Source organism: Artibeus jamaicensis, unplaced genomic scaffold (assembly GCF_021234435.1).
Source record: "Artibeus jamaicensis isolate MK-2021 breed Jamaican fruit bat unplaced genomic scaffold, CSHL_Jam_final scaffold_916, whole genome shotgun sequence".
NCBI classification, from domain to species: domain Eukaryota; kingdom Metazoa; phylum Chordata; class Mammalia; order Chiroptera; family Phyllostomidae; genus Artibeus; species Artibeus jamaicensis.
The window spans coordinates 58,035,214-58,047,547 of record NW_026522059.1 but is presented as its reverse complement, the minus strand read 5'-3'; the positions used below and the strand labels follow the sequence as shown (position 1 = coordinate 58,047,547).

The following is a 12,334-nucleotide window of genomic DNA, read 5'->3' as shown; positions in this document are numbered from 1 at the left end:
CTTCATCCAGAAACATGTCTACATTTATTTTACTTCACTCTAAACTTCTTTCATTAACTTGTAAGCTGGAGATGATGGTCCAGTTCTTCAAGGGTCAACTTTTTCTAATTATGTATATAATTAGAAAAGGATATATATATATATATATATCCTTTAATAAGGATATATATATCCTTTTATATATATATAAATATATATATATAAAAGGATATATATATCCTTTTATATATATATCCTATAATATATATTATATATATTATATATATAATATATTTACACATAAGTTTGGGACTAATAAAACATTTGTAATAGAAAGTGGAATAGGAATTCTCTACTATTTTTCCCCCAAAAGAGCATCATTTTTTATAATCACCCGTGGATAAGAGTGCCTTTGTGAAACTCCAGGAATCAGGTGGAAAAGTTCCAGCAGAACCATTGCAGCAGCAAAAAATCCAAAATTGGACTAACTGGCAAGATTGAAATGAACAGTTTCACTTTTCACACGTCGCCCCTTCCCTAAGGCAGCAGAGCCTAATGCCCGGAGAGGTCTCCCAACAAACAACAGCCCAGGATCTGATTGTTTTACTGGTGAATGCTAAATAGTCATAGAAGAATTAATCCCTATCATTCCAACAGTCTTTCAAAAAGTTAAATAAGAGGAACAATAGTAAACTCATTTTATGAAGTTTTCCTTATACCAAAGCCAGACAAGGACACTACAAGAAAAGAAAATTACAAGCCAATATCTCTACTGAACATAGATGCAAAGATTCTCAACATAATACTAGCAAACAGAATTCAACAGCACATTAAAATGATCATACATGATGATCAAGTGGGATTTATTAAGTTGGATTCATCTATAGAATGCAAGGACTGTTCAACAGACACAAATCGACAAATGTGAGATACAACATTAATAAAATGAAGAATAAATCATACAATCATCTCAATATATACAAAAATGCATTTGAAAAAATTCAATATCATTTCATGTTATAAATGCTCAAAAATTATTAGGAGGAATATATTCTTAATATTATAAAGGATACATTTAACAAGTCTATCGGTAACATTAACTAATATTAGAAAAAAAGACAAGGATGCCCACTCTGGTCACTTCTATTCAACATTGTACTGGAAATCCTAGTTCAATCAATTAGGCAAGAAAAAAAAGGTATCCAAATTGTAAAGGAGGAAGTAAAATTGACTCTGTTTGTGTATGGCATGGATTTATATATAAACAACCCAAAAGATTCCACCAGTAAAAATGTGGGAACTAATAAATAAATTAAGGAAAGTTGCAGGATACAAACTATGTTATAAAATTCTAGCAACCAAAACAGTATGGTGCTAGCATAACAACACATAGACTAATAGAACAGAATATGGAGTCCAGCTATAAAACTATGTATATACTGTCAACTAATTTTTGACAGGGGCAATAAGAACGCAATAGGGAAAGAATATCAGCCATACCCATTAAGATAACTTTTATCAAAAAGACAACAAATAACAAGTACTGACAAGGATATGTAGAAAAGGAAATCTTTGTGTACTATCAGTGGTAATATAGAATGGTCCAGCCACTAGAGAAAACAGAATAGCATTTTCTAAAAAAAAATTTTAAATAGAACTACCATATGTTCAGCAATCTCTTTCTGGGTATATACCTAAATGAAACAAAATTGGTGTCTTAAAGAGGTAATTGAACCCTCATGAATTCCAGTAAACAAGATATGGAAACAACCTGTTACCAATGATACATGATTGGATAAAGAAGATATGATCTATATGAGGTCTTTCCAGAAAGTACCTAGCTATGCAATATGAAAAATAGAGGCATTTATTGAAGAAGATACAAGAAACCTTATAAACAGGACAATGGCACCTCAGTCCCCTTCCAACTAGGCAACTTGGGACCAATTGCCATTAGCTGCCTCATTGTATTTTCCTGGATCTCATCTGCAGTCTGAAATCTCTTCCTTTTCAAAGCTAATTTTAGTTTTGGAAAAAGCCAGAAGTCACAGAGCGCCAAATCTGGGATTTAAGGGCACTGGGGTAATTGATGTTAAAACAAAAACTCTGCACAAGTTATGTATGATACATGAGTAGGTACATTGTCATGTTGAAGCTGCCAATCACCAGTTGTTCATGGTTGTGGCCTTCTGAATCATATGAATAGTTTCTATGAAGAAATGTTCAAGATTAATGCAAAATTTGATGTAGATTCATTGTTCTACTCATTCAGTCATTTTGAGTGGGAAGGCCACACAGTACACATGCTCACTCAGGGCATCTACTGCCTCCACTCACTAGTACAATGAGGTCACTATTGTTCACACATGCATATTCCAGTCCACTCTCCTTGGGGACCAGGTTACATTGATGTCATGAAAATCATTCTCATTGTATTAATAATTTCTGGACATTTTCTGGAGATTATATATATAAATATATAAATACATAAATATATAACTATATTGGTATGCACACACAGCAGAATAAGGAGTTATTATTTAGCCATGAGAAAGAAAGAAATCCTGTAATTTGCAATGACATGGATGAATCTAGAAGATACCATGCTAAGTGAAATGAGCCAGACAAAGACAAAAACTTATATATGGAACTTAAAAAAAGTAGAACTCCTAGAAATAGAGAGTACAATGGTGGTTATCAGGAGCTGAGGGGATGGGTGGGGAGGCATGAGATATAGTAGATGCTGGCCAAAGGGTTCAAGCCTTCAGTTCTAAAATGAGTAAGCTCTGGGGATCTAGGTACAGCACAGTGATTATATATAATAATAGTATGTTGTACTTGAAATTTGCTGAAAGTAGATCTTAATCCAAACACACAAAAAGGATATGTGTTAATCTGATTGTGGTAATCATTTCACAATGTATATGTAGGTTAAATCATTATATTTTACACTGTAATAACATAATTTTGTCAATTATTCTCTGATAAACCTAAAAAAAACTGAGTAATATTCCCATCTAAAGCAATGAGAGAACACAGAAGACTAGCAATTACATCTATATTTTGATAAACATATACTCCAAAAAATTATTGCGTACTGTGCTTCAGAGTCAAGAAAAAATTATCTTGACTCATTGCAGCCAGACTGTAGCCCTTGTACTCTCACTACTGCTCTGCTATCCATGTGCCTCAACTTCTGCCCTCTCAGATGACCATGGAAGAAGAGATCACTGCACTCGTCATCGACAATGGCTCTGACACATGCAAAATGGCTTGTCTGGGGATGAAGCCCCCTGAGCCAGATTCCCTTCCATCATTGGGTGTCCCCAACATCAGGGTATCCTGATGGGCATGATATCAGGAGGGCAGAAGGACAGCTACATGGGTGACTGAGCCCAGAACAAGTATAGCATACTGACCCTGAAGTATCCCATCAAGCATGGCATCATCATCAAATGTGAGAATATGGAGAAGATCTGGCACCAGACCTTCTACAACAAGCTGCATGTGGCCCCCAAGGAGCTTCCCATGCTGGTGACAGAGGCCTCCCTGAACCCCAAAGCCAACCATTAGAAAATGATTCAGATCATGTTGGAGACCTTCAACACTCCTGCCATGTACATGGCCATCCAGGTCATGCTATTTTCATACATTTCTGAATGTACCACTGATATTGATATGGATTCTGGGAACAGGGTCACTCAAACTGTGCCAATCTCACACCTTCCCCCATGCCATCCTGCTTCTGAACCTGGCTGGCTCAGACCTGACAGGCTACCTCATGAAGATCCTCATGGAAGGTGGCTACAGTTTCTCCACCACTGCCAAGAGGAAATTGTGTATGACATCAAGGAGAAGTTGTGCTATGTTGCCCTGGACTTCAAGCAGGAGATGGCCACCACTGTGTCCTCCTCCTCCCAGGAGAAGAGTTATAAGCTACCTGATGGGCAGGTGACTACCATCAACAATGAGCGGTTCAGGTGTCCAGAGGCCTCTTCCAACCCTCTTTCCTCAGTATGGAGTACTGTGGCATCCATGAGACCTCATCCAACTCCATCAATGAAGTGTGACCTCGACATCTCTGAGGTGCTAACACAGTGCTGTCTGGTGGTACTGCCATGTATGCTGGCATCACAGAGAGGATACAGAAGGAGATTATGGGCCCTGGCTCCCAGCATGATGAAGATCAAGCTCATTGCCCACCTGAGCACAAGTACTCAGTGTGGATTGGTGGCTTCATCCTGGCCTTGCAGATGTGCATCAGCATATGATGAGTCAGGCCCCTCCGCTGTCCACTGATAATACTTCTAAATGGACTGTGGGCAAATGCATAGAATTTGCTGCATGTATTGATCAAGTTTAAGTTTGCCCTGGCAAGCGTATACATCTCGTGCTGCCCTCATGATCCTGGAATAAGCCTTCCAAAAGAAATTGTCCTTGAAGTTTGTATCTGATTTTAGCACCAGACTGTACACTTGGTTGCTGATTTTGACATTGTATTTTATTTAACTTAACTGCATCCTTGGTACATCCTTAATACCCTGTACATATCTTTGATTTAAAACCTCTACCTGCAGTCAGTCATTTGGGGGCTTAAATGAGAACATCTTTCTGGGAGAGAAATCCAGGGGCTTGGTGAGAATCATGAGACCCCGTGCTCCTGATGTGTGCAGGGTATTATCATTCAGGAGCTACCTATTCCAGTTTCTGTAGAGGCTGACACAAGTCTTAACAAGTTGTTTCTGCCCTGCGTGTCTGACAGGGTGGGGCAGGTCCAAGTGTTTGAACACATTTCCTTTCTTAGCTGATGTTTCCTGCCAGAACATCTGGCTTATTATTTGTTTTGAGTTGGAAAATGGTTTGCATTTCCACCTGTAAATTTATTCATCCTTTTAATTTATGTAAGGTTTTTGTATGCATTCTCACTTCTTCAAGAGATGACAAATTTTCATTTTCTACTGTTATGTGAGAACATTAGACCCCGGCAACAGGTCATTGTGAAGAAAATAGAAGTGCTACAGTAAAAAAAATATATAGATATTTTTGAAAAGCAAAGAATGGGATACATTTAGTCACAAATAAAAGCCTCCTGGCTAGTTCACGTATATTGATTATCTTGTATAACAGGCAAAGATAGTTAAAAATATGTACTACCCTGAATGGTATGGCTCAGTTGGTCAGGCACCATTCTATATAAAGCAATTAGGTTGCTGGTTTGATTCCTGGTCAGGGCACATGCCTAAGTTGTAGGTTCATTCCTGGTCTGGGCCCATACAAGAGGCAACCAGGGGATGATTCTCTCTCACATTGATGTTCCTTTCCTTCTCTTTTTTCCTCTCCGAACTTCTCTCTCTTAAAAAATACATATACTAAAATATTCCTTGGTTAACCAATCACATACTGAATCTAAAAATGTTCATTGTATATATCCTGCCAATAGAATAGCACAAAAGATGATTCTAGCATCCAGATTAGTTTCACATTTCTTCTCATTGATTTTGTTTCCATCCATAACTTTTAGTTAAGTTCTCAGTAAGTCATTGAATATTCTTAGTAAATTTACTCCTCTATGTAAATGCAGCTACTGAAAGAAACATTTTTGTTGGCTTTGATTTTGTGTCTATTATTATTGTTATTTGGTTCTCAGTAAAGTTTGGGAACATTGTGAGTTATATTTAGGGAGACAGGTACCCTTTTGCAAACTAAAATGAAAACTAACATTTCCATGGTATGCTAGGGCATAAGAGTCTTAAACAACGAAGTAATTTAAAAATGTTCTTTATTTGTTTCTCAATGAATATTATGAAAATAGAGTTCTAAATATCATAACTTTTTTGGTTAGTATTTAGCATAATGCTGTTCTTCAAGGGATGTCTAATCATTGTAAATGAACACAAATCTATACAACAGAAAATTAGAATCAGATACAGTAACATTCATCCATTGCCATTTGACACTGAGTTAACACCTGAGATGCTTTTTCTCCCCAGTTTCTCATATTTGAATTGTCATAGTTAATTGTTTTCATTGATATGCTCATTAGTTTACTTAACTGCTTCTGAAGGAAAAGTAACACTGTGAGGAAGTCACTGACAGTAGCTCATAGACCATTCTAAAGAATTGATACATATCACAAGTGCCCAAATAAACATTTTGTGAAGTGGGATTGGAAATAATTTTCTAATTTGTAATTTTCTATTGTCTGTATTTTCTTATCAGGCATTTTAATTTTAGTATTGATTGCTTTCCTTCTCTTTGCTAAGGTCTATTCTTCTCTCCCATTCTCTCATAAAATAATCACAATTATTATTTATATGCTGACAAAACTGAATTAACTTCTGAATATTAACCTGTTATTGTATCCTATCCCATTGAGTCCTCATCATTTTTTCTGTCCTGGGATCAATCTGAATATTTAAGGTATGTTCTTCTTGCATTTTGATAGAAATAAAATTTTAACTCCACCTTTCATCCTATTGTTATCATTTCTTCTGCTTACTTATTTACTCCTCTATGGCTTAAATCAAGGACTTTTCAATTGATTTTCAAAATGTTTATCACCACCCTGGCTGATGTAGCTCAGTGGATTGAGCGCAGGTCTGCGAACCAGAGGATCACGGTTCGATTCCCAGTCAGGGCACATGCTCGGGTTGCAGGCCAGTTCCCAGCAGGGGACGCACTAGAGGCAACCATGCATTGATGTTTCTCTCCCTCTCTCCTTCCCCTCTAAATTTAAATAAATAAATTAAAAAAACAGTAATCCTAACTGTCATTTAAAAATAAAATGTTTATCACCTTAGTCATTTACAGAATGTGGGGGTATAGTCATAAACACACTATTATGAGTTTGTTGATTTCATAGGATTTTCAGAGCTTTTAGTTGGTTGATCTTTTTATGAATATCTTAAATACTGGGCAGGGACAATTAACAAAATTATGAAGTAAACTGTCCCTTTATTAGCTATCTGATTACATACTGAATCTAACAATTCTATCGTATACACCTGCCCCAAGTCCCCCACTAATGATTATCCTAACAGGCAAATTAGCTTTATGTTTCTTCTTATTGGTACTTTTTATTTTAAAAGTTGAAAACCACAGGTTAATACTCAATGCAACAAACATTACTGAAAATTATATTGAGCACATGAGAAATCATTGAAAATAAAAACAATGAAGAAGACAATAAACAAAGGCAACAGAAAGATTTCTCTACCTGACTTTGCTGAAAACTTTTTAATGATTTATATACATCACATAAGGTTGGGTGGGTTTTTTTTGGTCCATGTATGAACTATTAATGGTTGCCACATTTAAAAAAAAACGACAATCTCATGGAGAATGTTATTTTTTTCTATTAGAACTCAGGCCATTAAATCCATTATCCATTTTTGTTTCCTTGTCAATGCAATCTGTCTCTTTGTTTTGCCCCTATTAACGCCATATTGAAAAATTGAATCTGTTCCTTAAGTTAGTCTCTAATCTCTTCTATTATTTGAAAGAGAGTTTAGTGCTTGGAAACTTGCTCAGGGAAATAGAATTTCCTTCCTAAAATTTTCCACAGTACAAACATCAGTATTGCAAGCGTGTTCATCAGTGAGTCCCTGGCCTGCTTTTGATGAATTGCTGAACTAAATGACTGAGGTCAATACAAGGTCTCTCGGAGGCTCAGCTAATTCATATGTTACCAGTGATGCTAATCCCTTCAGACTAAAAGGGAAAGCCACTGCTTCTCTAAGGCCCACTGTATTTAGGGGTAGGGGAGCTGAGAGGTTGTTTTTCCGGTCTATCTGCTTTTTAAACCTAAAGAAAAAAACTTGATAAACTCAATGCCACTTTCAGATACCTTAAAAACACATTCTTTTTTAGTCCAAGGTAGATTCTGTGCTCCCATGTTAAATATTTTATGTATTTCTTAACAGAATTATTAATCATTATACATAATTTTATATATTGAATGACTAGAATAATTTGAGTGCTGAATATTAAACCTCCATTGCAGATGAGGTAATCTAAAATAAAACATCAAATTTTTTTCTTCTTTCTCAGGTGTATGGGAACAGAGGATAGACTAATTAGCAAATTTCAACCACCTCAACCCCCCCCCACCCAATTGATCTGTCTCCTGAATTTCTCTATTCAGTGAGATCATTTGGCTCTTTGAGTTCCTTACCCTACATCACTGTCTGCAAAGTTAGACTGTCCCCTAAAAAAAAGAGGTGAGGAGATTGTAGGACTCACATCATTATTCCCCCTAAGGAATCACAGTCTTGCACTTTCTGCTCTAAAACCAATAGTTTCATTAATTTTGCCCAGTTTTCTTTTCACTGAGGGTGAGTAAATATATTCTCACTGCCTTCCTCATGACAAAGTACAGAAACCCCTACATTCATTTATGAGTTACAGTAGATACTTGCATAATATTGTTGCACTATAATGCTGATGAGATGCCAAGGAACTTAACTCTTATTTATATCAATGAGCCTATTGATAATATTGGTTTTGTTGTAAGTCCTTTTGCCTAAAATTTCAGAACCTATCAACCACATTAAGTAAGTACTTGCAGTATAAAATTTTTAATTTAGACTATATACAGAATGGTGAACCACTGAAAATCACAAAGACTAATTTTTGTAAAAGAAATATACTCATATATACAACATCCAGATAAAATACATTAGCCTAAAACTGCCTGCACGCCCCTATCAAAACTATAAACACTTTTGTCTTCTAATAACATTGATGACTTTTGCTTGTTTTAAACTTATATGTAGTATAAACTCTTTTATGCCTGAGTTTTTTTCTTCAGTGTTACATTTTTGTGATTCACTGCAATGTTGCATGTGGTTCATTCACCTTATTGCTGTAGAATATTCCAGTCTGTTCTATTGTGTACATGCATCGTAAGTGGCTAGTCCCTGGTCTAGAGCTATTAAAATGGTCCGGATGCTGCTATAGCCATTCCGTAAGAGTTTGTTTTGAGAACACATGTACAATGTACATGTTCAGTTAGATAACAACCCAAAAGTTAAATCATTGGGTCATAAGGAGTATGCTTATTTAACGTAAGTATGCACTGAAAAATAATTTTACAAAGTAAATTGTTTGCAAGTTCATGAACAGTATATAATATTTCCTCAAAAATGCACTCAAATTTTGATCTACATCCTCAGAAACACCAAGTATCTTCAGTCTGTTTCAGTTAGCTGCTTATGTGAGTGTGCACCGGTGTTCTACGGTGGTTTCAAATTCCATCTCCCTGATGACTATTCAAGTTGAGCACTTGTTCGCAAGTGTACTGCCCATGTTGGTATTGTCTTTTGTGAGGATGTGTATAAGTCTTTTGCTCATTTTATATTGGCTTGTTTCCTTTTTTATTGATTTATTGGAATTCCTTATATATTCTGCTTTGAATCATTTGTTATATATAGGAATGGCAGTATCCAAGTCTATAGCTTGGTTTTTCACTATTTTAATGTCATTATGGTGAAAATGGTTTTTAAAATTATAATTCAGCATACATCACTGTTTTTCCTACTGGTTGGATTTTGTACCTTTTTTAAAGCTTTGACTATACCAAGTCAATGTTGACACTCATTTTTTTTCCTAAAAAAGTTTTCATGCTTTACTTTGTACATTCTGAATTTAAATTTTTATATGGGTGAAGTAAGTTTCTTGATTCATCTTGTTCATATGAATATCCAAACACAACACAATTTATTGAAGATGTCATCTTTTTCCTACCATCCTGAAGTGTTAACTTGTGTGTATATATATATATATATATATATGTGTGTGTGTGTGTGTGTGTGTGCACATATATACACACATATTACCTCGTGTTTATACACACATATATGTATATATGTGTATACACACACATGCACATGCACACACACATTAGTATGTTTTAGGACTCAATTATGTTCCATTGTTTGATTTTCTCTTCTTGGTCATTTCTGCACTCTTAATTTTTAACCTTTAAAATGAGTTGGTATTACGGTGGTGGCATAATCCTCAAAAGTAATAAGCTTAGTTCCACTAAATCCAAACAAATTAGACTTCAAGGTGACAAGCATTAATAGAGGCAAAAGGGATATTTTCTAAAGACAAAAATTATGCAGCAGAGAAAAGCATTCAGCAGAGAAATTTCTCTCATTAAGCACTTTGTCTTCCTTGTTCTTGATTGTTCGCATTTTTGTATAAATTTTATATTCATGTTATCCACTTATCACAAAATATTGTGCAGGGATTTTAGAGATTAGATTTGAAATGAGTCTAGAACTATTTGACAGAAAACTGATTTTAATTATTTATACAATACTGAGTCTTATAGTCACTGAACTCACTATATAATAGGTCTTTCATTTCTATCAATGTTTTATAGTTTTCTATATGTGAATAAAAATGAACCTATGTGTGGGGATCCATCTGAAACCTTGAGGGATATGGTAACGTGATATTATTTTAATAATCACTTGCTTCAGCAAATGAATTTGTTAACTTGCAAAATAGATTATATGGTAAATTTCATCTTTCATAAACTTTGAGACAGTTTTAAGTTTTTAAATTTATATTACAATATAGAATTCTTTTATTCACTTGTGTGGTTTCAAGCTGACAGACTTACACTTCTCTCAACATTTTCCTCGAAGAGTGCAAAATTAAAAGCTTGTCGAAGTAACTGTTTGGACACCAATTAACAGGGCTGGTAGGTTACCACAGGAATGAGGAACCTCAAAACGTTTACATTTTATTTTGATACATAAAAATAAAGTGGGTTTTATCACACATATGGAAAGTATGTGTGATATGATGTGGGAAGTATGATAGCTACGCAGCTGCTTTTGCACTGTTGTCTTTGAGTCACCTTACTTTTCAAATGACTCACGGGAATAGATGTAGAACACTGGTACACAGCTTAAATATTAACTATGCCAAAATTTTTTAGTGGAATCTAAATGACTAACAGGAATTATGGAAAAAAACTGTTCAGAGAGTTGAATGTGATCACTTCTATTCCTCAACCTCTTTCCCCCTTCACTTTATCCAAGACCCGGCTTCAGCTCTCTTGTTCACTTTGTTTTTTGTATACATATTGACTCAATGTTTGTAGTACCATCTAGGCAATAATTAAATAAATGATAATATATGGTTATTGAACTATATTTATAAAATTATATAAATAAAATAACATAAATATATAATTATGTATATAATCAAATATATCACTTATAATAGTTCTGATATTATGGGTCATAAATAAAACCTTACCTGAACATGGTATAACCCTCAGTTTTCTGACTGTATGTTCCTAAGCCCAAAGTCCAATCCAACAAATGGTTCACAATTGACTACCAAGAAATATTGTTGGAAGGATCCATATAAACAAATTAGTGGCCCCATTTTTGTTCTAAAATAGCCAATTCACCCTAAAAATGATTATGTTTATATATTAGATGAACTAAGAAAGCTATCTGATTGATTATGGGAAAATTACTTTCATTTATTTGTGTAGATATTTTCAATAAACTCAAATGCAAGGTGAATTGCCATAGTGATTTCTAGGTTTTCTAGATGGTTTACCTAATCAGACGTCCAGTTGCTACTCTGGGGCTAGTTTCACTCCCTAGAGTGAGAAATCTCCTCTTAGGAATTAGATTCTAACAGGAATTTTTTCAACATAATGCAATATAAGAACATACATTGACAATTCACTTGCTCAGATTATTGCTATGTAAGATTTAGCCTGGAGTCTTAAGGAAGATGTCAGTGAGGTAGGTGGGAGCGGGGCCCACTTCCCACTGCACACAGGTGAAATACCTAGCTGATCTACTAAGGAATAGAGTGAATAGACACAGTAGTACCCCAGCATATGTGAAGATTCAAGACCCAAAATTGTAGAGGACATTGAAAAACCAGACAGTAAGGAGAATGCTTCAGGACAATAAAGTCCCTGGGACCAGCATGGGGACCAGCGTAGGGACCAGCGTGGGGACCAGGGCAGCTGTGGCTCTAAGCCTGGCACCCACAGGGTCTGCCACAAGGCTTTTGGAAGAGAGCTGGGTCAAGGGCTCCCTCCCCTGCCAAACAAAGTTTGAGAAGCACCAGTGTAACAGGGCACAGCCAGGAGGGGCCCTCCCAAAAAAGAATTTGGAATGGAGTCCAGAACTTGGTATCCAGGAAATGTTAAGATGTCCTCAACCCCGCCCCCCCCCCCCCCCCGCCCCTGCCAGTGTCAGTTGGGGGAAGGGACAAATGGAGCAGGGCCATTGAGAATTGTTTTGCATAGCAACAGTTTCCCAGTTGACCTCTGGAATGGTCATTTAACATATCTATAACCTTTAACTGGTTT

At 35.8% G+C, this 12,334-nt stretch overlaps 1 pseudogene; it reads left to right on the top strand.

The window, feature by feature from the left end:
* Positions 1–3,187: 3,187 nt before the first annotated feature.
* On the top strand, positions 3,188–4,278 carry LOC119046199 (actin, cytoplasmic 2-like; annotated as a pseudogene).
* Positions 4,279–12,334: the final 8,056 nt, after the last annotated feature.